Source organism: Triticum dicoccoides, chromosome 6B, assembly GCF_002162155.2.
Source record: "Triticum dicoccoides isolate Atlit2015 ecotype Zavitan chromosome 6B, WEW_v2.0, whole genome shotgun sequence".
Lineage (NCBI taxonomy): Eukaryota > Viridiplantae > Streptophyta > Magnoliopsida > Poales > Poaceae > Triticum > Triticum dicoccoides.
This window is the reverse complement of record NC_041391.1, coordinates 372,153,266-372,179,377: the sequence shown is the minus strand read 5'-3', so window position 1 is coordinate 372,179,377 and position 26,112 is coordinate 372,153,266.

The window sequence follows — 26,112 nt, the reverse complement described above, 5'->3', positions numbered from 1 at the left end:
CTATTCGGCAAGCACATGGAATTCAGAGGAGAACCCGCCTTGCAACACCGAAGACAATATACGCGTCGGACTCGTCGTCATTGAAGCCTGGTTCGGGGGCTACTAAGGGAGTCCTGGACTAGGGGGTGTCCGGATAGCTGAACTATCATTATCGGCCGGACTCCAAGACTATGAAGATACAAGATTGAAGACTCCGTCCCGTATCCGGATGGGACTTTCCTTGGCGTGGACGGCAAGCTTGGAAATACGGATATGTATATCTCCTACCATTGTAACCGACTCTATGTAACCCTAGCCCTCTCCGGTGTCTATATAAACCGGAGGGTTTTAGTCCATAGGACAACAACAACAATCATACCATAGGCTAGCTTCTAGGGTTTAGCCTCCTTGATCTCGTGGTAATTCCACTCTTGTACTACCCATATCATCAATATCAATCAAGCAGGAGTAGGGTTTTACCTCCATCGAGAGGGCCTGAACCTGAGTCAAAACATCGTGTCCCTTGTCTCTTGTTACCATCCGCCTAGACGCACAGTTCGGGACCCCCTACCCGAGATCCGCCGGTTTTGACACCGACACTAGTTCTCTGTCCATCATAGTAGGGGTACAATCTGCGAGAGTTTGGGTTATGTGTGGTAGGGCTGGTTCACGTGCATGTACAACTGGGGTGCTATCTCTACCAAGAGATAGCACTGTTTTTATTTGAAGACCGTGTTTTTAGTCCGCTAGATACTGGCATCACCCGCTCCAATTCAAATGGCTAATCAACAGGAACATAGTTGAATGTACAGACATTGTGTGAGAGATAGATGCAATAGATAGTGTGGAAAAAAGAGGGCATGAAATTGTTGACATGTATATTGTTTAACTAAAACGGATAGCATGACATAATTTCACATATATGATGTCTATCTAAACTGGATAGCATAGCATAATATAATTCAAAGATATGATGAATAACTAAACAGGATCGCATGACATAATTCACCTACATGTTAATCAGGATCGCATCATTTAATTCACATATGTGATTTATATGCTAAACAGAGGACATTCGATATGATGTCTGAACTAAGAACATGGTGTTGAATATTGTGTATATGTTGTCTAAACTATGCAATGCAAGACACCATATGCATGATATGAGCAGTATAACCGTGCCAAGTTAGAGCATACACCTCGGTGGGGGAATAGGACTGGTCATCTGCCTCTGAATCCATCTCTGAGGAGCTATCGGGACCCAACAAGAGATCTGCTTTGACAGGTAGCACTGTCTGCTCTGAAGGCCTTGTTTTCACTCCAGATTTTTCCATCTCCCACCCAAATGGCAGATTCACAGGAAGAGTAGTTTAATGTACAAACATTGTCGACAAATGGAAATGTAATGAAGAAAAGGATGGGCAAGATATCATTCAAATATATGATGCCTGGTTAAACAAGACGGCATTGCACATTTCACATATATTATGGCTGGCTAAAAGACATGAGACTGCATAATTCCCATATATGATATAGAAACTAAACAGGTGGCATTACACAACATGTCTAAACTAAGCAGGTGACATATATGATGTCAAAAGTAGGCACTGCAAGGCAACATATGCATGATATGACTAACTTCATCATGCCAAGGTAGAGCAAACACCTTAGGGGGATGAATAGGAGTGGTCAGCGACGTCTGAATCCGCCTCAGAACAGATATCTTCCTCTGGATTACAATCTGGAGAGGGGTGGGGAGGGTTTGCCATTGAACCCACCACGGAGCGATGTCTGCATGACATTGTATTGCCACGCAAAACTCTTCTCTTTTCCTCTACATGTTCAGCATGACTGTGTACAATATCTGACATGCATACGAAAAAAATATGGTGAGATTATGTAAGGAGAGCATGCAGAAATTTAGAGTGATGGTAACAACCAGTGGATGGATCCAAAAATAATGATAGCAGGCTGATGATTGCTTTAATTTAATAAAAAGACAGATGATGATTGCTTTACTATTTGTTTTCCACCCAAGATGAACAACATAGGCATACCCTAGGTGAATCGGATATTAGGCAGACATACTATTCATTGCTACCTCGATATGTGCCCCTCAACTAATTTAGGACTCAAGTTTGAGCATTAATTTGGACCTGACTTGGAGTCCAAGAGGTGAACAGGACAATAAAGTAGCAGGTAATTTTAAGCGATGCATAACATAAGCACAAACAAAAGAGTGCGACCTCTCTTGTCGACCCGTGTACTCCTCAGGTTCATCTACTGAGTCGATGATGGTGATGCCGTTGCGGTGGGTGCCGGCGGCAGGGAAGGTGATCTGATATGGCGAAAGACAGTTAGGAGTCGTGATGTTTGGTTTGGTGGATGCTTCTGTCGTTGGAGCATCTCAAGTGAGGTGGACGACGTCGCGGCAGGAGCAGGACAAACCACACAAAGTTCCCTTCGACACCTACCTGTAACTGAAGTAATTCTGTAAGGGCTCATTTGGCTTGCATGATTCTAAAAATGCAGGGATAGGAAAAACACCGGAATAGGATAGGAATGCACATGGTAAATAGAGCATTTGTAAACACAGGATTTCTGTCAACTTGGGTGTTTGGTTTACAGGAATTGGAAGAGCAGAGGAATGCAAAGAAACATGGCCAAAATAAAGTGAAACCATATGAAAGCGTGTTCAGTTAGAATGTTATTCTGCCACTAATGCACTTGGTCTTGTTTTCATGCATAGTATTTTGAAAAGTAGGTCCAGGTGGATGTTTTGCTTCATTCCTTTCAACAAAATGCATGCATAATTGAATAGTAGAGTGCCATTGGAAAATTCCCTATTGCTATGTTTTTCCGTTGAACCAAAATAGCCCTAATCGATCGACATGAATGTATAGGAATAAGTGATGCAACAAGTGTACAACCTCTTTGTCGTAGTCGTGTCGACCTCAACATCATTGGGTTGGTCGCTGAAGCAGTTGAGGCAGAGGTGGTTGTCGGAGGTGTGGAGGAAGGTCTGAGGAATCTGTAGACGGCGTCCAGGTCACTGCTCTATTGTGATGGATCGTTCTATCGTTGGAGCAGCTCCGGTGAGCCGTAAGACGTCAAGGCTGAAGCAGCACAAGACAGACATCGTCAATCTCAAGTGGGATTCTAATAGCATCTCCAATAGATGATGTAAAATAGATGTAAAATTTACATTACCAAAAACCACCTGACTACAACAGATGAGGTAAAAACTGTTGACTCTGAACTTAACTGTCGAAACTAAAATTTACTATGGAATCTGAATGTTACTATCGAAACTGAACGCAATGGTAGCAGAGAGGCACTTGACATGTAGTTTAGGGAGGGACTGTAGTTAATCTTCAACCTGCACCCCCCTGAGTCGCCAGCCACCACCGGTCGAACCGCCGGCCCCAGCGCCACCTCGCCCCCTCGAAACAACTCCCCACCGCCGGTCCGCCGCCGCCCCGCTGCCCCGGCCAGCCCTCTAGGCCCCCCGCCCCCCACCCTGAACCCTAAGATAGATAGTGGGGTACCTCTCCGGCGAGCCCTCGTCCCCGCTGCGGGTGGTTCTTCCTTAACTCCAGTGAGCCCCCCCCTGAAAATCGACTGACCCAGAAGTCGATCCAGTCGACTCAAGTGTAGCTAAATCGGAGCAGAGCAGCAGCACGAGTGAGGGGGAGAGTGGCAGCAGCAGTGCGAGCGAGCGAGCGAGAGCCGGAGCAGCAGCAGCTGGGCGAGCAAGCAATCGAGCGAGAGCCGGAGCAGCAGCAGCAGATCCGGTTGGTATGGACGCCACCGCCGAAGGGGCCTCGCACTGGGGGAGAGCCGCCTTGGAGATGTCGCCCGCGGCGCCGGCTTCAAGGTAGCCGCTCCATGGGGGTGCGGGATGGAGCACCGTCGGCGTCGGGAGGTCGAGTTAAGGGGATGGTGCGATGCGATGAGTGTAAAACCTCTTTGGTGGCGCCGAGTAGGCCTCGACTTCGTCCGAGGAGTCGATGAGGATGTTGCGGTTCCGGTGGAGCAGGTTAAGGTGGCGCTGTGGGGATGGAGCGGCCGCGATAGACGAGGCAATCGTCGGAGCAGCTCCTTGGAGGAGGTGAACGGGGCAGCTGAACCGGCGGGATGACGAGATGGACGACGGATCCTCATCCGGGGAGGTGGATGAGGGACATCGAGCTGTTGCGGTGAACGACGTCGTCGGGGAAGAGGCTCCGGCTGGGCAGCGGTGAGGTGGCGGACGGAGGAGGGTGGGGTTTCACCGCTGGAGCGGAGAGGTTATGGCGGCCTGGCATTTCGAATGGCGAAAAGGGGGTGATGGGAGGGGGTGAACCATGACTTAGGGATGCGCTTGTCCAAAATGTAGGGTGTGTTACAAAAGTACCCCCCACCGATAGCGGCCCTTTCTGCTCAAGGTTAGAAGAGGGATTTCGCGTGTCGGGATTTGGCAGCTGGAGGGAGTTTTGGCGCGCGTTGTAATTTCGGGATAGCAACGCGCGGGTTGTGAAGGCGCCAATTTTGGGAGCACGATATCTGAATTTTCGAGATATAACAAGGCGCGGGTTGAATATTAGGGACAAGCCTAACGTGTAGTAATATTGTACTTGTACGTACCAAATCAATTCGCACTTCCCTCAACCAAAAAGAAAACGAGAAAATAAAACTATTCACACCACACAAATAGAGAGTCTTGCCCCGTTTTACTATACAAATGCTATTCAAAGCTACTCCCTCCTTCCATCTATATAGGGCCTAATGCGTTTTTTGATGCTAACTTTGACCAAATATTAGAGCAATAATATATGACATGCAACTTACACAAAGCACATTGTTAAATTCGACTGTGAAAGGTTCTTTCAATGATATAATTTTCACATTGTGCATGTCATGTACTATTAATCTTGTCAATAGTCAAAGGCAGTCTTAAAAAACTCATTACGCCCTATATTTTTTTTTGAAAGCCATTACGCCCTATATAGATGGAAGGAGGGAGTATGAATCCATGTTATGTCCAATTAAATTTTTTCGCTTGCTGTATAATGCATGTAACCTACTCATACCAACATTTTAGTGCATTCCAAATGTCTATACTACGGGTACAATTCGAACTTAATTTGAATTTGTTTCTCTATTTCAATAAGAATCTACAATCATGATTGTTGCCAACTTCAACCATCATTCGTGTATTACCTTAATAACACACCACATGATTACTATAGAGATAGATATGAACTATGTGTACTACATGAACTTGAATTCTATTTTCTGAATACACTTGATGTTGATTCCAAATAATAGTACATTTGATGTACTAACTATATATTCATAATCTAAACCATGTTCCATACGTACACCGTGTTTATTACACAAAGTATAGTGCCCCGCCCCCTACATTATGACAAGTATTTAGACCTGAGATGCAAAAGCCACACATTAGCCCAAATTATAATCAATGTTCTACATTATGATATCTTCTTCAAGTATCTGTATCCACTTTTTTATAATGAATTATGATCTTTGTTTGTCTTTTACACCTTCATGATCCTATTCTATTTGTAGCTAGCTACCGCTAACTTTCTATCATGCATGCGCACGCCCGCCCCCCTCTCACCCACCCTTAGCGTCCCCAACATCGCGCACGTTCGTTATTTCTCTTTAGGTCATCCACCGCGGTGTGTGTAGGCCCCCGGCTCCTTCTTTCTATCACACACCGGTCGGTATACCTCTCTAGACAAGTGTGCCTACAACAAACACATATATACTTCCCCTCTTCTCTTCTCACCATCCATGCCCCCTATGTCCAATACAGTTCCACGCAGGTGCACACTCCTGCCCCTCTTTTCATTGATCTCATACTCACACATTCCTCCCCCCTCGACATGGTAGGCCTCTCGCACCACCTCCTAGCCGCACCCCTCTCCCCCTGTCTGTCTCTCTGGACCTTATTTGCTTCTAATACATGCAGGCATGTATACATACTGATCTCCCTACATATAGCCAGGTCGACTATAATTCGTTTTCCCCACGCACCGATACACTTACCTCACTAGTTATGTCGCTACCTTTCTCGGATACATGACGGTTGATCTTCCTATGTAGTTACGTATGCTTACCACAACCATATAGTCTCCCCTCATCATCCTTTCATACCTCCCGGCCCGTCTCTCACACGCACGTGCATAGACAGACAGACATCCCCCGCCCTCTCTTATTGATATTGCACTCGTACCCTCCGTTTGTCTAGCAGGCCTCTCCCACCATTTGTGAGACGCCACTCCACCACCAACCCTCCGATGCTCTACCTTTTTTCTTTCTCCAAACCTTATTCCTCTGCTACACATATCCATGGATGTCGATCGATCTCCCTCAATACATAGCTAGGTCTCTCTCCTTCCCCACGCATATACTAGTCGATCGGTCTCTGCCCCCCCCCCCCACACACACACTGATAGTCGAACGTTGTAGGTAGGTATCCATGCCACGGAGAAAAACTGCGCCTCTGCCCTCTCAAATTCTAGTAGGCCAGCCGCCCTGTATCTTTGACGTGGGCAAACACAAATTCGATGGCACTCTTTATCGATCGCGCACCCACACACTTCATCCATGTTTTCAATTCTATCGATATCTCATGTCCATGACTCCGTTTCACACACATTGCATATGTTATGTTTTTCTGTTTGAGATATCATCAACACATTGCCTCTGTTTCGCACAAACCATCTCTCTCACACCCACCCATGTACGTACCTGCACCTAAAGAAGAGGTGCACACAGGACGCACGTACTCACGTCTCGTTCCCGACCACACCCGCGCGGGTACACGGTGGAGTTCGTTTCTGTACGAAAAGGCAGCCCACGTGATAATTTGACGCGTGTAGCGGTTGTTTACTTGAAGGAGGGTCGGGTACCACACCTAGACGGAACAAAGTTTGACTTTTTTTGAGGTAAAAAGTTCAAATTGACGCATTAGTATTAAATAAAGTTATATATTCCTCAATGGCACGTATAGAATATAAAACAATTGTCGTGGGGAAAATGGAAAAATGGGTTTGTCTCTCATCACACCATCTCACACAAGGCGGCAATGGCCTCTCTCTCTCAGTGTTGGTCAGTGATCCGGCTGCATCCCGTCCGCCGGCGGAAAGGGAGGATGTGCATCGTCTCTCCGTTCGACAGCGTTGAGGCAGCACGTCCCGATCTGCGGTACCCGCCGTTCTCTCTGACCAAGCTCCGGCGCAGTAGGGCCTTCGCCACTTGCTCGTTGTCACAGTATGGGTAGATCCCGGCCACCGGCGCCCTCCTAGTAACATCCCGACGACCCTCAGGTACAGCTTCCTCCGGCCTTGCTCCACTGCCCATCTTTCCACGTTGTTGCATGTGGATCTTCTTTAGTTGTTTGCTTAAATCGTATCTCGGCCGTCATATTTTCCATCATGCAATCTCGTCCTCAAACCATTTTTGATAAACCACCATGTGATATCTTTCCCTTATTACATGGAATATGCTTCTTTTCTGTCGGCGTATGTGTCTTAAACTCGTATTATTGGGCAGTAATTGTTTCCTTTCTACCTCCTTCTGCAAACAGGGCTATCCATTTTCACCTTGTTGCTATTGCGACCTTTTGGTGAACTGCACAAATTACTTTTTATTAAGAGTGTTTTGTGCAGTTCAGCCAAAATGTCACACAGGCAACGTTTTTACATTTCTGTGGGACTGTAGAAAGGGAGATTGGTTTTGATATCCTCCTCATCCAACTCCATGCCTAATCTTCTCGAACAAGAAGTTAGTCCTAAAGAGAGATCATAGAGGTGATCGGCTTCTATTTATGTGTATGTTTCATCATCTAGTTCACTATTATTGTAATCACACTGACTGGATATCTTTGCAAACAGCGATGGTCCGCTCGATTTTAGTGGAGCTGCACAAAATGATCGGATTGTGGTGTCCTCCATACACCTCTTTTTTGGCTACAGAGCTGGGTGAAACTAGCTGCCAAGCAATGAACACTGTGCCAAGGAAATGTAGCCATGCCTACAAACAGCATCGATCAATTATATTTTTTCTTTATTTGTACACCTTCTCACAACTTTGTCTTCAGTTGTGATGTGAATATTGGCGCTGATATGTGAACCATTGAGATGCATTAGCCATGGTACCCATGGTAGTTTCATTTGTATTTGATGGAATGTTGTAACGAGATAATCTTGAGGCAAGACACATGAATCCTAAGTTGAAACCTTTTTTTCCCGCGGGAACCAAAGTTGAAACCTTCACAGCATCACAGTACAATTTCGTTAAAATTATGCGTACATATAAACAAATCCTGAAGGATTGATAGCAATGCCAGAAACAATTCAGCTTCGTTTCACCGACATGTTGGACATCCTTCATCCGGCTCCACCTACCATGCAGCAATATTGAGTGCACAACACAACTGCAGGGAAAGATTCACCCTGGTCGTTGCGCCGCAGTAGTAATGACTAGTGAGCAGTCAAATCACAGAGCCCCACCTTCACCACAGTAAGTTGCTCGGACGAAGCAACCATCATTTCTCTGTTCCTTGAATCCGCTGGTACTCCCATAATCCTACAGTAATAAGTTGATCGGGCGAATCAACCATCACTTCACCTTTCCCACAGTAAGTACTAGTACCTCCTTTTTTTACTCTAGAAACAACCACACGCGAATATTGGACGGTAGCAGCGAGCAACTGAATCAAAAATTCTATAGTATGAGAATAACTTTGAACATAAGCCATTGATTCACTCTATCCAATGGTCATAGTTGGAAAATCCAAACAAAACCAAGAATTGGATCAACTCTTTTAGCACTCAGATTGTCGCCGCCTGCTCAACTGCCTGCCCACCTAGCCCACCTATATATCCGCTCACGTGTGATGACCACAGGAGCTATCCATTCAGATTGTATGTTAAAAAAATAAAGGTCGATAACTAATGCGGCAAATTTTCAAAAAAAAGTAACTAATGCGGTACCTCGGGCCAAAGCGGCCAGATCGCATTTTGCACGAGGAATTACACACCATGTTTCATTGACACGTGGTTTTGTTCCAACATGTCAGTGAGATGACGGCGAGTCCTTTTCTACTAGTATTTTCGAACGGGCGTGTAGGTCGGGGCGCCTCTTCGTGTACCGTGGCAAACTGGCAACTGTCGACCGACTCTTCGCCTTTCCCTCTCGATTTGGAACTGTTGTCGCATGCTCTTCCTCCCTCGTCCATTTGCCTTCACCCTTCCTTCTGCCATTGTTCGACCATCTTCTCCATGGAGGGAACAGGCCGGAAATGACCCCGTTATTCTTGCCTCGATCTAAAAGATGACGTGATGGAGGAACTCGTTAATCGGTGCAACGTCATCACCTCGGCTAGCATGGCAGGTTCGTTCAAGACCATTCTCGACTCAAATAATAACATACTTATAAGGAACCCAAGGGTCAAGGAGCGTTTGATCTCCCCTATCTTCTTTGTCGTGACCCTGATGACTGGCGCGGGGACGACGGAGGCCTCGCCTTGTGCAAGTTGATGCCGCTTGATAATGATATGTATGATGTTAAGATGCCATCGCTTGAGGGCAAGGATTGGGCAGGCACAAATGGAGATTGGGTTGTTTATATTGGGTACAACTGCGAGTGGGAACTTGTGAATGTGTACACTCGTCACCGGGTTCCACTTTGAAAAATCTCAGCAGACTGCCCAGATGTTGAGCACACCGGTATTCTACGCACGTTCAAATACGATCATGGTGACTGTCTTCTATGGAAGATAGCAATTTGTCGAGTTCCCAACCGCTCTTAGAATTAAAAGATCTATGAAGTTGTTGTATCTTCGACAAGCTTGTTGTCGTCCTTTGTGGTTCGACTCGATGCATATTGCTCAAAAATCAGTTTCTATACACGGATGTGTACTGTGATGCAATTCAATATGAGGGTCTTGTGTTTGCTTCCACCACTCATGGCACTATTTTTGCATGGGATCCTCGTAGTTTCAGTACGTTTATCTTCCACCGTAATTATAATTGTTTAATCCACATGCATGCGGGTTAGCAGGTTTCCCTTTACTAATTAACCTTCTTCTTGTGTTTCCAAGGTCCTATGAACATTCCACTACCTATACTTAAAAATTTTGTAACCAAGGGAGAGATGACGATGGTGATGATCACGAGCATGAGGACGAGCAAAACTTATATACTCAGTGGCGCTTGGCAACTAATTCCGATGGATCACCTCTTCTTGTCTGTATACAGCGCACTGAATTTGTTACTACTGAGGGAGCATGTGTTGTCTCCCATGGTCGCACTCTCCGGACCTATTCCAACACCCGTTGCATGGTATTCGGGATGGATACTAGTGTGCTAGCGCCAACACCTTCTCCCTAGTACAGTATTGATAGTCTTGGAGAAAACTCGCTCTTCCTTGGACAAAACTGTCCGATGATGCTGAAAGGCGATCCAACTGCTGTTGACACAATGTTACTACCATTTATGAGAAGCAATTGTATCTATACCTCGGACATTTTGGTGGTTTCCTACCCTGGTACTGATATAGTAGGCCGCTTCAGCCTGGATGATCAGTCCTGCGTTGGTCTCAAGATCGACCATAGATGGCCCGTCCCAGAGAATCACTTGTGGTTCAAAGCAAGCATTTCCAACATCGAGGATTGGTCGAGTTGAAGTTCATTTCATTGCTTGTTATTTGTTGTGCGATGAAAACTTTAGTATTTATAATGTATCCTCGTCGTCGATGTGGGTTGATGACCTGTTGTATGTAATAAAATGATATGCCTGTGATAAACTTACTAAATTTATGAATGGCTTTCAGGTCGCTTCTCTGAGTGAGTGCTGCGACGAGGCAAAGAAATATTTTCCAAATACATAATTGTACGTGCACTGCAACAGGTTATCGGATGAGGCCAATCAACAATAGTAGTACACTATTTGTACTAGCTTCACATGCTTCGCGCGTCGGGTGGGTGTTTCTACTGTAGCTGTGAATCCCGTCATCCTAGGTCCTCGGATGAGTCCATTAGAAATTGCATTTTGATGTTTGGGTTCAAACTTTCAGAACTGCTGCACTATCTCTACGTCTATGTATACGTAATACAACAAGTTTTAAACTTGAGACCAGCCACCCACCCTCACAAAGAACACTTTTTAACCTAGCACAAACTCCAGGAAATTTGGCCACGGTGTGAGGTGGGCCATATGTTAATGTGTTTGCTGTATGTAACCAGCACATCGAATCCTCGATACTACTATTACTATATAAGTAGTAGGAGTAGTAGGGTGGCATGGGCCAGAACAAGCATTCACGTCCAGGAGTACAGTACACGCCACCAGCACGATTCCATCTGACACCATATTCCTTGGAGTCCGTGCTAGAGCAATCTCTCCAACCTCGTCGTTTCTCTAACTCAGCCATCGCACGGCGGGCGAGGTGGGGGTTTGCCGATAGTCGGTGTCGGTGTCAAAACCGGCAGATCTCGGGTAGGGGGTCCCGAACTGTGCGTCTAGGCGGATGGTAACAGGAGACAAGGGACACGATGTTTTACCCAGGTTCGGGCCATCTTGATGGAGGTAAAACCCTACGTCCTGCTTGATTAATATTGATGATGTGTGTTACAAGAGTGGATCTACCACGAGATCAAGGAGGCTAAACCCTAGAAGCTAGCCTATGGTATGATTGTTGTTCGTCCTATGGACTAAAGCCATCCAGTTTATATAGACACCGGAGAGGGCTAGGGTTACACAGAGTTGGTTACACTGGTAGGAGATCTACATATCCGTATCGCCCAGCTTGCCTTCCACGCCAAGGAAAGTCCCATCCGGACACGGGACGAAGTCTTCAATCTTGTATATTCATAGTCTTGGAGTCCGGACGATGATGATAGTTCGGCTATCCGGACACCCCCTAGTCCAGAACTCCCTCATTAGCCCCTGAACCAGGCTTCAATGACGACGAGTCCGGCGCGCATGTTGTCTTCGGCATTGCAAGGCGGGTTCTTCCTCCGAATAATTTATAGAAGATTGTGAACACCAGGATAGTGTCCGGCTCTGCAAAATAAATTCCACATACCACCGTAGAGAGAATAACATTTACACAAGTTCAATCTGCTGACGTATTTCGTGGCGTGTCGTCACACCACTACCAAGCCTTTACTCGAATTGTTTTTATTGTACCACCTCAGCGCGTTTAGCGAAGCGGTTTCCTTGGCACGTCTTATCGAAGCAGAGATCGTGTTCCCCTTATTCCGGGATTCCCATCAATACGGACGTGGGTAACCCAACCGCGCCATTGATTGCGGCGCTTGGGGGATAAGCGAGTTTTATCAGGCCGGTGGGGACGCATGTTTTTGTTCGCCCATATAAGGGGATAAAGATCCAACCCTTTTACCCGCGCCTTCTTCCTCCTTGGCTTATCCAACTCCGCGAACTCGAGCTCCAGTGCCCAAGTCCACACTTCTCACCTCAACCTTCTCCAACTATGTCCGGAGCGGGAGGCAAGTGGATGGCCTCCTCCATCACGGAGGGGCAGATCCAGAAGCTGCGCAACGCCGGATATTTGTCCAGCAACATCGCGCACCGGCTCCCCAACGAGGGAGAGCTCATCTCCACCCCCAGGCCCCATGAGAGGGTAGTATTTCTTCCCCATTTCCTCCGCGGACTGGGCTTCCCACTTCATCCCTTTGTCCGGGGGCCCATGTTCTACTACGGCCTGGATTTCCATGATCTGGCCCCGAATTTCATCCTCAACATCTCGGCGTTTATCGTCGTGTGCGAGGCCTTCCTCTGCATCCAGCCCCACTTCGGTTTGTAGCTCAAGACCTTCAGCGTCAAGCCGAAGGTTGTGAAGGGCAGCCAAGCGGAGTGCGGAGGCGCCATGGTGGGCAGGATGTCCCACGTTACTTGGCTGGAGGGCACTTTCGTGGAAACCATCACCGAGCCGCGTGACCCTGAATGGGCAGCGGCCCCGAATTCAGATCCGGCATCCCTACACGACTCACCTCCTGGAAAGAGAGTGTCCGGATCTGGGGTGATTCGGAGGAGCTGACCGGACTCCAAGCCTGTATCCAAAAGCTGGTGGACAAGAAGCTCAAGCTTGTCAACGTAGTCCAGGTCATGCTCATCCGCCGGATTCTCCCGTGCCAACGACGGGGTTTCAACATGTGGGAGTTCGATCCGGCGCAGCACCAGACTCTGAGTGGGCTCTTCGACACTACATACGAAGATGTATGGAAGGTGCTGTTCAAGGGCGCCGAGGCTCCCGCATCCGCTACCGAAGATCGCGGATTCAGCTCGCAGCGTCCGGCTGACGAGGTAAGTGATTTTGTCCTTTACGAAACGCTCGTTTTCCATAGTTTGACTCTATGCGGGATCTAAACTCCCTTTACCTTTGACAGGACTAGCTGGCGAAGGCCGAACAGACTATCTGTCCGGCCCCGTTGCCAGAGGACCCAGCGGACGCCCGCCTAACGGGGCTGCTGGCTCCGGCACCCCACGTGGTGCCGGAGAAGAAGGCCAAGAAGAAGGCCACGGGGACTCGGAAGAGTTCCCGTTTTCAGGTGCTATCGGATGACGACTCCGAGGCCGACTCCTCTCACCAAGGTGAGGAGGAGAAGAAGAAAGCCTCTCCCCCAGAGGGGGGAGAGAAGAAAAGGAAGGCCTCCCCAACGAGGGAGGCCGAAGGGTCCAAGAAGGGAAAAAATCTTCCCCCGGACTGCTCTGCCAACGCCAGTGACAACGACGAGGACTGGCCTCCAAGGGCCAAGCCCCTGGCGAGATCGTGAGTATCCGGACTCCCGAATAACTTCATGGTTTTTATTTTTTGCCACACAATGTCTTTCTAATGCCGCATACAACCCTGCAGTCCGCCCAAGGACGATCTTCCCGCTTCGTCGAGCGGGTCCTTAGGTGCGTCTGATATGGATTCTCTTCCGATCGCCTCCACCCCCCGTGACACGGACGATGCCGAGGTGGGATCCCGGGAAGGGACCCGCCAGGAGGAGGAGGCCCCGGAGGTGTCGCAGGACAACCTCCCGGACTTTGCACCGAACTCGGCTCCGGATCCCATAGTGGCTCCGGAGTCCGGCGGGCGGCCCCTTCGTAAGAAGGGCAAGACCGTGACGCTGGCAGCCTCCGTCCAACTGAAGGCGCCGGATAGCTTGCTGGAGGCGCTTAATGGCGCCTCCATCAAAGAGGAACACCGCACTTTTATGAGTGTGGTGATTCAGAAGGTGCAGCTCGCCAAGAGCGGGCTGACCGAAGCCTGCAGCAGCCTTCTATCAGGCTTTGAGGTAAGAATTTTGATATATGTAAAATAGTACCACATAGACAGTAGCCCCTGATGCTCGGTTCGGTGTTCGGAAAGAAAAGCCGGACTGAGGATCTTAAGAAGATATACGCAGGAGTCATAAAAAATATGTCAATATGGGATTGCAGGCTGCGCTGCTGACCTCTGCCGCACTGACTGCGGAGGTTAATACTTTGAAGGAAAGCCTCGAGCGGTCCGAGAACGAGCTCGGCCGTGCCAAGAAGCAGCTCGAGGACAAGGAAGGTGAGTAACACCTTATTAAAATTGTACCTTACAGGAAAGGATTTTGGTTGCAAAAAGAATGACAAGGATAACGTGGGTATTGCAGGGGCCACTAACGAGGTGGCGACCCTGAAAGAGGCGGTGGCCGTGGCGAACGCAATGCGGCCGCGGAGCGCACCGAGCGAGAGAAGCAGGAGGCGCGGGTGGCGGAGGTACAGCAAGAGCTCTAGGATCTCGTGAAAAAACATGAGAGCCTGGAGCGTGACTTGAAGACTCGAAAGTCTGAGCTTGCAACGGCTCTTGAGAGTGCCAAAGCCGCTAAGGCCGAAGCCTACAAGGCCCTCCAAGAAATCGAGGAATTGAAGAAAATAGCGGCGGGTAAGGCATTTTTCATGCAAAGTAAGCATGTGAGTGTTAATTACTTATTACTTACCCGAATTTGGAGCTCTCCAGGAACGTTCGCAGATCTTCCTCGCAGCGTATCCGATGCCGCCGCATTCTACCGGGCCGAGGAGGGGAGCTCGACGGAGAAGGTCTTCTGGTCTTAGTATGCTGAGGCTGGACATCCGGTGCCCCTTAGCGACCAGCTGAAGCAGCTGGTCGAGCTCCACAAGGTGGCCGAACGGGCCATGAAGGGCCTCATAGTTCGGCTATGGCCTAAGGAGGCCATGCCCGGGAGCTACTTCGGCCTGGTGCGGCGGCTGGCGGATGCGTGCCCGTGGGTTGAAGTCATCAAGCACTCTGCTTGTATTGAGGGTGCCCGTCGGGCCCTTGCCCGCGCAAAGGTGCACTGGGGCAAGCTGGATGCCCAGAAGCTCGTGACGGACCCGCCGCCGCAGGGCAAGGAGCACCGCACGCCCGAGATGTATTATAAGAGTGTGCTGAAGGGCGCCCGCACTATTGCGGGTGAGTGCTCCAAAGATGTAATATTTGAGTAGACTCGCATTTTGTTATCCTGTGCGCTGAAAACTTAGTTCATTTGTGCTAAGCAACGCATTTTAATTTAAAATATTACCTTCTGTGCGGCTGTTTATCAAATCTGAGAGATGGCAAGTCGTCGGCTTCAGCCCTCATGCCACGAGTGCTGGGGTGTTCGGGATAAATTTGAGCACTCTTGTTCCCATATTTGGGTCCATCAAGGAGGCGCTCAACACAACGAGCAAGGCAACCGGACTTATAATGCTTGAACACTCTCACTTAGCCATAGAATTCTATAATTTTAAATTTCGGCGAAGCCCCTAGTCTTCGGAAGGCCGAATTTGGGGCGCTATCCACGCCTGGGCCGGACAAAAACCGGCTCCTCGCTCTAAGCGGCATAAGTCTTTAGGGACTCGCAAAAAACCTCTCGAACAGCGACCAGCTCTCGCCTCATCATGACGGCCAGTTTTAGCTTTCTCCACTGAGGCGTTAACCCAGCTCAACTGGGGCGCAATCGCAGTGGTTCTTCCAGTGCTACCTTAGCCGATACAATGGAACGTAAGGTACCAAAACATGGGAGCCGGGCAAACCCAACTATTGACCCAAGACATGATTCGGAGCTGATGCATATAATGCTATAAGTTCGGGGTGTCGCACTTGTGAAAGTGTTCGGACTTATCACACCATGATGCGGGAAACGTGAGCCCCTGGTGTATTTAGCCGTACCAAAACGTACGGATGCGGCATGTCACAAATGAACATATGTGTAAAAGAGAAATGCAATTGGAAGCAAAAAGGTGCTGCATTACTTATTCAAGAAAAACTGCTGTAAGCGCAGAGCGATACAAATGGTGCGATAAGCAAGGGATGGGACTGTTAAACATGTCCCCCTCCAGGGGTAGGCTGCGGAATGGTGCATAAAACAGATTTAGTGCTCGTAATGGAGACCACCTGGATATTCGTTGTAGCCTTTCTTCTTCCCTGGCTGTTGCATCGTGAGTTCGGCAGGTCTACTGCCGGACAGGGCCTCTGAGAACGGAGTCCTGTGGGTAAAAATAAAAAGGAAAAAGAAAAAAAAGAATGACACACTTGAGAGCCCCTGGTGTGGTTGAGCCGCAGTCTTGGCCTATCATGGTCGCGCCCCTCTCCCCATGCCCATGGTATCTTCAGAGCGTAATGGTGTACGCGAAGGACCTGTCTTGACGTTTTACAGGGGCTGGGGTTGGGGCCGCACTGATACGCATGCTCGGAACGTGCCAGGTGGTCTTGTTGTAGGTTACTCCGGGCGCGCTTAGCTGTGTCCGGCCGCTTAACGGCCGGACTCGAGAATTTCCTTAAGAGGCTGCATTGTACTTCTGCCGCGAGAGCCGCTGTATGTTCCTCCGTGCGGAGAGAACGTTCAGTGTTTCCGTTGACCGTGATGACTCCTCGAGGGCCTGGCATCTTGAGCTTGAGGTATGCGTAGTGCGGAACCGCGTTGAACTTTGCAAATGCGGTACGTCCGAGCAGGGCATGATAGCCGCTACGGAACGGAACTATGTCGAAGATTAACTCCTCGCTTCGGAAGTTATCCGGGGATCCGAAGACCACTTCCAGTGTAACTGAGCCTATACAATTGGCTTCTACACCTGGTATGACGCCTTTAAAGGTCGTCTTGGTAGGTTTAATCCTTGAGGGGTCTATGCCCATTTTGCGCACTGTATCCTGATAAAGCAGGTTCAGGCTGTTGCCGCCGTCCATCAGGACTCTGGTGAGGTGAAATCCATCGACGATTGGGTCTAAGACCAATGCGGCGAATCCGCCGTGGCGGATGCTGGTGGGGTGGTCCCTTCGGTCAAAAGTGATCGGGCAGGAGGACCATGGATTGAACTTCGGGGCAACTGGCTCCATCACGTATACATCCCTGAGTGCACGCTTCCGCTCCCTTTTAGGTATGTGCGTTGCGTATATCATGTTCACCGTCCGCACCTGTGGGGGGAAACCCTTTCTGTCCTCTATTGTTCGGTGGTCGGGTCTCTTCCTCGTCATCGCTATGCAGCCCCTTGTCATTGTTTTCGGCAATTAACTTGCCTTCCTGCTTGAATACCCAACAGTCCCTGTTGGTGTGGTTAGCTGGCTTTTCAAGGGTGCCGTGTATCTGGCACAAGCGGTCGAGTATTCGGTCCAAATTGGACGGACCCGGAGTAGTTCTTTTGAATGGCTTTTTCCGCTGACCGGGTTTAGAGCCTCTGAATCCGGCATTGACTGTCGTATCCTCACTATTGTCGCTGTTAATGCGGCGTTTGTTTTTGTTACGACGCGACCTGCCATTACGGTCCTTGATATCCGGACTGCCAGAATTTTTGTTGAGGTTGTTGCTGCGTGCTAGCCAGCTGTCCTCACCCACGCAGTAGCGGGTCATGAGTGATGTGAGGGCTGCCATGGATTTCGGCTTTCCTGTCCCAGGTGACGGGCAAGCCACTCGTCGCGGATATTATGCTTGAAGGCTGCAAGGGCCTCCGCATCCGTACAGTCGACGATTTGGTTTTTCTTGGTTAAGAACCGTGTCCAGAATTGTCTGGCCAATTCGTCTGGCTGCTGAATTATGTGGCTTACGTCATCAGCGTCTGGTGGTCGCACATACGTGCCTTGGAAGTTATCGAGGAATGCGGCTTCCAGGTCTTCCCAACTCCCAATTGACTCTGCTGGCAAGCTGTTAAGCCAATGCCGGGCTGGTCCTTTAAGCTTGAGGGGGAGATATTTGATGGCGTGAAGATCGTCACCGCGGGCCATGTGGATGTGAAGGAGATAGTCTTCGATCCAAACCGCGGGGTCTGTTGTGCCATCGTAAGATTCAATATTCACGGGTTTAAACCCTTCGGGGATTTGATGATCCATTACTTCGTCTGTGAAGCATAGTGGGTGTGCGGCGCCTCTGTACTGGGCGATATCACGATGGAGCTCGAAAGGGCTTTGTCTATTTTGTTCGGCCCGGACGGACTTACTGTGTCCGGCGCGACGGTTGTCGTCACGTAGCATGGGGCGCCCACGCGATCCATAGATCGATCTTGATTGTCTTTCCCTATCCTCCAATATATCTCGCAAGTCCGGAGCGTTCCCCTGTGGCCTTGTGCTTTTCGAGCGATGTCGGGGTACGGGTCTAGTGAAGGGCCTAGAGGCCTCTTTGTCACGACCACGGGGTGGTCGGTCAGCCGTATTGTCTCCTGGTGATGCGGGTTCATACACCTCCTCCTCTAATTGGGGGAGCAGCTTGCGTTTAGGGTAGCTTTTGGAGGGGCGTTCGAGCTCATGCTCTTCGGCCGCGAGGACTTCAGTCCATCTGTCGGCTAGCAGATCTTGATCAGCTCTAAGCTGTTGCTGCTTTTTCTTGAGGCTGTTCGCCGTGGCCATAAGCCTGCGTTTAAAACGCTCTTGTTCGACGGGATCCTGAGGCACGACGAATTCATCGTCGTCGAGGCTTGCCACATCTCCAGAGGGAGGCATATAATCCTCTACCTCTTCTTCTGTCGCTCTCTCATGAGGGCTGGCGTCTCTGTCCTCCTGCGCTGGGTCTTGCTGGAGTGGGTTGTCTTCGGCACTGTCCGGTGTATTATTATCTCCGATGCCGGAATCTTCATTCTTGTTACTACGCCAGCTCTTGGGCTGTTTCTTGGAGGGGTCGTCCTCCGTTGTTCCTTTGCCATTCCCATCCTTTGGGATATCCACCATGTATATGTCATATGATGAGGTGGCTTTCCAGTGCCCGGTGGGTGCTGGTTCTTGGTTGTCTCCGCATCGTCGTCCATACCGTCGATGTCTTCGGAGTCGTAGTCTAGCATGTCGGTTAGATCGTTGACAGTGGCTACCAAATGGGTGGTGGGTGGGCTTTGAATTTCTTCATTGCCCGCATCCCAACCGTCCTGACCTCAGTCCGGCCAAGGCTCTCCTGATAACGAGAGATACTTTAGCGAACTCAAGATGTCGCCGAAAGGTGAGTGTTGAAAGATGTCCGCTGCGGTGAACTCCATGATCGGCGCCCAATCAGATTCGATCGGAGGGGGCGCGGGAGGTTCAGAGTCCGGCAAGGAGTCCGGCACCTTGGAGTCACGAGCTTCGTGAGGGACAAGGTCAGTGTTCGGCTCTATCGCCGTAGAGGTTGCAGCCCCCGAGGGAGTGTCTAGCCATCCGTCCTCGACCTGCACAGCCGGCTCCGAATTGAAGATCGGAGCGGGCTCGAGTGCGGCCTCCAGGGTACTATCCGGCTGCAGAGCGAAATCATGCTCGTCGTGACAGTAGGCACGCTCGGCTGTGGCTCGAATCCATCGAGGATCAAGTCCCCGCGGATGTCAGCCGTGAAGTTCAAACTTCCAAATCTGACCTGACGGCCAGGGGCGTAGCTTTCGATCTGCTCCAGTTGGCCAAGCGAATTGGCCCGCAGTGCGAAGCCGCCGAATACGAAGATTTGTCCGGGGAGGAAGGTCTCACCCTGGACTGCATCGTTAATGATGATCGAAGAAGCCATCGAGCCTATCGGTGACGACACAGAGGAACTCTTAATGAAAGCACGAATGTCGGTGTCAAAACCGGCGGATCTCGGGTAGGGGGTCTCGAACTGTGCGTCTAGGCGGATGGTAACAGGAGACAAGGGACACGATGTTTTACCCAGGTTCGGGCCCTCTTGATGGAGGTAAAACCCTACGTCCTGCTTGATTAATATTGATGATGTGTGTTATAAGAGTGGATCTACCACGAGATCAAGGAGGCTAAACCCTAGAAGCTAGCCTATGGTATGATTGTTGTTCGTCCTATGGACTAAAGCCATCCGGTTTATATAGACACCGGAGAGGGCTAGGGTTACATAGAGTCGGTTACAATGGTAGGAGATCTACATATCCGTATCGCCAAGCTTGCCTTCCACGCCAAGGAAAGTCCCATCCGGACACGGGACGAAGTCTTCAATCTTGTATCTTCATAGTCTTGGAGTCCGGCTGATGATGATAGTTCGGCTATCCGGACACACCCTAGTCCGGAACTCCCTCAGTCGGTTTCCTCAACTACGGTCCCACTTGTAAGGCCAACTCCAATGCACGACCCCAAACGGACCTCCGTTTTGCATGAACTCCAATGATAATTTTGAATAGAAAAGCAAGACCAAAGAAAACAAGAACCACAAGAATACATTTTAGAAGATATCCAACTTCCATAACTGCTCCTGTAAGTTGGATTAGTGCCTTCTCGATGCATTCATTGTTGATCTGCGGAGGCTCGATCTTGCGTGCTTCTTTCTTCTTCGAGTGTAAAGAAGTAGACGTTGCTTCCTCGCATCTAGTCTCATGTCTAGCCTCTATTCTATCAACAAGTGCACTAGTCTCATCTCTAGCCTCTATTCTAGCTAAAAGTGCTAGAACATCTACTAAATTGCGCTCTATCAATATATCGATGTACTCTTCTTCCCAATACCAAAACCTGCATCCATTCTACACAATAAAAAATTTAAGTTAGCACAACTAGTCTAATCCGAGAGCACAACCAAAGATTTGGTCGGGTTCTTCCTCCTTTTGCCGAAATGTGGGACATCCAGCATCCAGGTCATGTCATGCAAGAAAATAGAGTGGTAGTTGAAGCCACGTGATGTCCATCTTGGGTTAAACTGTAAATAGAATCTTACTACTCTTGAGTAACTCCAAAAGCAGCCACCGAAGATCTTTATTGGATTTGTTTTTCATCACCAGCACGTCGAGGTGAAAGAGGTACAGGTTCAGTGGGTCCTCTTGCGTTTTCACTGACATGTGGGACCGCAATAACGATGGGCTCCGCGCGTTCGCTGGCGGGCTGAGAAGAGAGATAGAGGAGGGCTGAGCACGGACTCCAGGAAATTTGTTCTGCGTAACCAGCACCTCAATATTTGCGTGTGGTTGTTTCTAGAATAAAAAAAGGAGGTACCCCTACTTATGTTACTCCCACTACGCCTAGATTAAGGTTAGTAGGTGACCTTGCGCTTGGCTCTTTGCCTCTTCTGGAAGTCGAGCAATACTGATGGTACTACGGTAGTACTTCTAGCAATCTGACACCAAATGAACTGCTGCACATCCACCGCTTGTAAGCAAAAGCTTCTCGTCGTTCTGCGAGTTGACGGGACACATCAAAGTTATTTAGTACGTACTCTCTCCAAAAAAGGGCTGACCGTGTCATTGCTACCTTCCCGTGCTCCGTCGTTGAGTATGTGCACTATTCACGTGCCATCAAGGAGAAAAAAATATTGCGTAGGTTCCATCAAAGTACACGACTCACTTACGCATTGCTTATCTGATTATCTCCATTTTCTTGCATGACACGTGCACCTTGATGCTAGATGTCTCGCGTGTTGGGAAAAGGATGAACAAAGCTCACGTAAAAGAAAAAAGTTGAAGAATATAGATTCCCGACGATCGAGAAGGAGCAAGGAACCTCGCGGTGTCGCCTGCCCACCTATAAACAAATAAAAGAACATGAACTCTTTGCTAACCACTAGAAACGGTACATCAGGATGCTAAGTTGAAGATCTTTTATAGTTTATATTGATAACCACGCAACAAGCCATGCATGTACAGGACGCATGCAGCCACGCATGTACACAAGCCAACGCACTAACTCCATCCGATCCAACTCACGCACAAACGCACACAGCATGGAGCACACAACGCACGTACACAACACGTGCATGCACACACACTCGGCCGTAGAATGCACGTGAATAACACATGCATGCGCACACACTCGGCTGCATGGAGGCGTGCGCCATATGCGGCGACGTCCAGTTCATCGTGCTACAGCGAAGCTCGCACATAACGGCACCTACGCATCTCTTGCAGCACCTCTTTGTCGTCGTTGCTCAACGACTAGTCGGAGACGAAGACGACCGCAGCCTCGGCCTTAGAGCTAGCACCGATGGAAAAACACGCACGCTGCACGCACACGAGCACGTACGGAGTGCCCACGACATGGTGCGTCCCCAGTCGCCTCTACTCCTTCTGCGCATGTTGTCTATCAAGGTGGCTGCATGCCTAATGATGATGTGCGTGAGATCTTCTAGGACTTAGATGATGACGAGGAAAATTATGAGAGACAAGGTGATGTACACTGTCAAGGTCCACGGTCAAGGGGGTGCTAAGTGCTACTCCCTCCTTTCCGGTTTATAAGGCTCAATTCAAAAATCTCACCAACCAAGGTAGATGGTGATTGGTGGAATACCTTTTGGAGTTTGCAAAAGCACCCAATTAATGCTCTTGTTTTCCTCAAAAAAGTATGTTTACCAATGCATTAATTGCAATGCATGCATGCATAAATTACATGCATTGGTCAATTTTCTCTTAATACTTGCATGCAATGATTTAATGCACCTTGGAATTTGAATATGTGATGGGAAACAACCAAATTGAGCCTTATAAAATGGAAAAACTAAAATTTTGGGATAAGCCCTATAAACCGGAAAGGAGGGAGTAAGTGCTTAGATGTGCTTAGATGAGGTGCTAAGTGCATTAAATGGCTTAGTAACTCAAGTCTTCAATGCATAGGTGCTTAGTTTATTGTTGTTAAGCTTGCTTCATTTAATTAGCTATAGACTCAAAATTGTCTTTCCACCGTTTCTTCCTGCGGTCACCAAACTAGTCTCTCTCTTCTTAATTAACTTTCCACATCATATTTTATGCCTACGTGGCAGGCTTAGCAGCTATACATGGTGGAGCACTGGGAGAGGCCAAGGCTGGTCATAGTGGGGATTAACTTATATTGTAACATATTACTATGTTACTCTAAACATCTCTATAAACCGGAAAGGAGGGAGTAGTGACATAGACTAGTGTCATATGCAGAGTATGGGAGCACATGATATTTCCCCGTCCGAACCGATCCCAAGTTGGCTTCTCACCTTCTTGGCCCAACAAAAAACCCTCCCCCCTCCCGCGCGCGCTTCTCGCCCGGCGCCAACTGAGCCCGCCGCTCCACACTGATGGCAAGTCAGGGCGACGCGACCTCTCACTACTTCCACCGTTTAAGCACTGCGCCGACCGAGGGCACCGCCAGCTGCACGCCCGGCATTTCAGACTACACAGTGGAGAGTAACTTTAGAGCAAGTATTACAATTAGATGACATAAGCAGGCTATAAGGATTTAAATATAGTATTTGTGCTTAGTTGAAGGAGAGAGAAAGGGAGAGAGAAGAGAAGCGGATTGTAAACTTGTAGTCGGTTGTAGCAGGAGCCCCAACATACTTTGTGAGACAAAAGGTGGGGCCATTATTAATGATATAGCATTTATACTAAAGGGACTAACGGACGCCTTAGTTACTCCATTTTTTAGACAAACCTTGGTGGGGTTATTATTGACTTGGACGTGGGGTATGGGGGCCAAAGGCCTATTATTATATTACTTGGTCTTACTCGCACGACCGACCTGACATGCTCTACCCTAGCCGCCGTTGTATCATATGGTTTCGCACCGTTCCAGATCTTAGCGCCGCCACGCAATTCTTCTCCAGCCCTCCTTCCGGCGTGCACCGCAAGAAGGGACAGCAGTCCTCCAAACCCCGCCTTTCGTGATCATGTACGGGAGAGGGGCGATCAGGTGTTTGGGGAGCACACTCTTGTGACTGCTGCCAGCAACGACTTCCTCAACGACAGCCTTCTTCCCTGACCTTGATAACCTCTTCATCAACGACATGAGTGACAACATCAACCACAGCGGTTCTGCTCCTGCTGTATAGTATGTGATTCTGTCCTCCTGGTTTAGTCTGTATCATTACTTTGATGTTTGCAATTGTCGTCATGATCTATTTACTGCTGATTCGGATTAAATCTCATAGTAAATTGCTCATATATTCAACAATCCAATCCAAAAACCTGATTTTAGGCAATTTACTCCGAGTGGTTTTGCTGTGCTCTTGAAGCCGCCTACTTTTAAGGGGGTGCAATATAAAAGGTGGTGCACAAGAGCAGTATATTGGTTTCAGATCATGTACTGCTATGACGCCACTAAGGGTAAGCCTGAGGGCGATCTTAATCCTACACAGCAAGAAGCTTTTCAGTGCATGGATACCCTCTTCAAAGCCGCCTTGCTGAGTGTTCTTGACGATTCCATTGTGGATTCATATATGTCGTTTGACAGTGGCAAAGACATGTGGGCTGCACTCGAGGCCACGTATGGGCCCTCGGGCGCTGGCAACGAGTTGTACGTCATGGAGCAATTATGTGACTACAAGATGACTGATGAGCGCTCTGTTGTTCAGCAGATTCATGAGATACAGTCACTCTCTAAGGAACTTGAGTACTTTAAGTGTGTGTTGCCGGACAAATTTGTTGCTGGGACCATCATTGCCAAGCTTCCACCTTCGTGGAACGATTTTGCTACTTCTCTGAAAAACAAGAGACATGAGTTTTCTGTTTTGGATCTCATTAGCACTCTTGATTTTGAGAAGGCGAGAGCAAAAGACACACGTGCTCGGGTCGCTGAGGGAGCTTCTAGTGCCCACATGGTACACGAGAAGAACTCCAGCCCAACCAGCCCCAAAACAACAAGAACAAATCTCAAGGGAAAGGCAAGTTTGATGCAAAGAACAAGCCGTCACATCCTACCAACTTCAAGAAGAATTCTCATAACGGGAAGGGATACAAACCTCAATTTTGGTAGCACCGCACAAAATTTATATGGCTGCATCTGCCTGCTGTCAGCTAACCTCATGGTGCTCCAGGTATTCCTACATTCGTAACTAGGTACAATGACCACCGCAAGATGAAATTAGCTTATTCGTACGTTGACTTGCTGAATGCAGTGCGGAACGATCCTGTCATGTGTGGAGGAGCAAACAAGCACTGCAGCCGAAGGTGGAAATCAACCAAGGACTTATGAAATTATATATAATCTTCCTTAGGCAGGTCAGCACCCCCTTCGTCCAGATGATCGTGCTTTGTCATGCCGAGCTATTGATATGTGCTACTGTTTTGCAACACCGTTTAAGTATAGCTACTGTTTTCCTATCTTTTCAGATTCAGGACAATGAATATGATTTCAGGGGAACTGCACAATATGGACTCATGTTGAGTCATCTCTATTGCCTCATGTGTTTGCTGCAAATGTGTCAGCATCAATTGCAAGATGAGGCAGCTAGGTAGCTGTGGAGTTGCCAACATGCTCAAAGTGCTCGCAACATTGAGAAGAAACAAGCACGACCAGGAAATTAATGCGTGCGCAGGGAGGCCCTTTGCTCAGAGAAGCATCGACCGATTTTCTTTATTTCCACACCTTCTCACAGCTTTGTATTGGTTATAGTATGGTGAATCATTGAGATGCATAAACATGCTGAACTTTTGTTCTTCTGAATGTTAGTATGCATACCATATCTTCTGAATCTTAGTTTAATGTGAGTGTCTGCATCCAGTACCGCATCCTCTAATTTGGTGGATGCACACAGAGAAAATAAATCTCCTTAGTTTACTCCATAACCACCCTATTAAATAGGCCTAGTAACAAACCAGGCGCATGAAGTGGCCAGCAGGCACATGCATCCTGCATGCATGGCTAGTCAGCCAAGTCCATGCGCCAGCTCCAATGCAGCAACGCAATAGAAGAGAGCGGTTCTTGGGAAAAAAGTGAGTAGTTAGTGCAGCGGGCCTTATAAACACGAACAACTCGCTCTCCCGCTTCCGT